Source organism: Helianthus annuus, chromosome 1 (genome assembly GCF_002127325.2).
Source record: "Helianthus annuus cultivar XRQ/B chromosome 1, HanXRQr2.0-SUNRISE, whole genome shotgun sequence".
Lineage (NCBI taxonomy): Eukaryota > Viridiplantae > Streptophyta > Magnoliopsida > Asterales > Asteraceae > Helianthus > Helianthus annuus.
Window position 1 is genome coordinate 31,662,909 of NC_035433.2, and position 1,512 is coordinate 31,664,420.

General features: G+C 31.5%; 1 long non-coding RNA gene across 1 annotated transcript; it reads right to left on the minus strand.

The window, feature by feature from the left end:
• Positions 1-277: 277 nt before the first annotated feature.
• On the minus strand, positions 278-886 carry LOC110935464. The gene is made up of 3 exons (XR_002589119.1): positions 794-886; positions 640-708; positions 278-522 (listed from the first exon to the last, which is right to left on the minus strand). It is a non-coding gene; the product is annotated as an uncharacterized LOC110935464 (long non-coding RNA).
• Positions 887-1,512: the final 626 nt, after the last annotated feature.

Below are 1,512 nucleotides of genomic sequence, written 5' to 3' on the forward strand. Positions count from 1 at the left end.
GTTCAGTATTTAATCCCAATATACCAACTAAATACAAATAATAAATATTTGGTGTGCTACAACTGTAAATAACTCAGGAAACAGATTTGAAACCATAAATATGGATTATAGAGATCTATGAATGAAACATGGGTGAATAAAACAACAAAACAAATTGTGAAAAACAAAAACTACAAACATATAAAAATCAATCTACTGGTAATCATATGGTACACCAATGCAAACATCTGAATAAACAATAACAAATCAAAGACAATTTACCGATACTTACTGAAGCCATAACTGGTCACATTTATATGCGGCTCTTAACTACAATCTGTAGAATCTGTACATCTAACAAATAATCAAAGAACAAAGAAACAAATAACCAGATATGAGAACCAAACACCTGATGTTGAATCCACTGTAGATGCTGAACCACTACTGTTACAAACAGATAATACCTCGGGAACTGGAAATTTAAAAGGATCGGCTTCAAAGGCTTCAACAATCGGAAGATTCAAACCTCAAGCAAATGAAACCCTAATTTCAAAAGAATAATCGGTGAACATATTCACAAATCAATAATCAACAGATGTTGTACTGATATCATCACAGTTAAGAAAAAAACACTTAGTTTCTAAACATATTCAAACATACCAGTTCATGGCGGAAATCTAGCCGCAGGTAAGCGGATCTCAACTTTGATGACAATCGATAAGAACAACCCTGGAACCATATGATGAGATTAGGAGTAGAAATTAGGGTTTAATTAGAAACTTTGTACTGAAATAAATGAAGATATAGGGCTTACCTGGTGACGCTTGGAATGATTCATGATGAGATGATTTGGTTTGATCTTTGATTCAGAAGGGAGAAAAGTACAGGAGAAGGGGAATGAGAAGAAGATTCAGATCTAGGGTTTTGAAAAGGAAAAAAGAAGACGGAAGGAGTATAAAAGGGATGGAAGTGTGGTACTGTTGGGCGGGAAAAGAGAATTGAGAATGCCCTAATTAGGTGACACGTGGCCCAAATCAATTTCATTTATTATATAATAGATTTTAGGGGTAAAGATCAAATAAAAAGCTTGTTTTGCCTAAGTAATCTTAATCATTCATTTTTTAAATCAATGGAAAGTGTAGGAGAAAGTAGGAGTGCAATGATATCTTGGGAAAATGCTATTTATGGACTTTCTCTCTCCACATGCATATTTCACCCCCATTTTTTAAACGTTCATGACTTTTTTATACGATATTATTTTTTTATAAAAATTTCACCGTAAAATCGAGCGTCTTTTTATCTTTAATTTGAGTACCATATTGTTATATAAAATATGAAGACTAAAAAAATCCACTAAAATGTGTTGTATTTCTATGTTGTATAATATTTTTTTTGTGCTGGATTTTGTACTATATTTTTGTGCTAAATTTTTTGTGTTGAATTTTTTGTCTTATTTTTTTTTCTCAATTTTTTTGTGCTGGATTTTTTTGTACTACATTTTTTTGCTGAATTTTTTCGTGCTATATTTCTTTG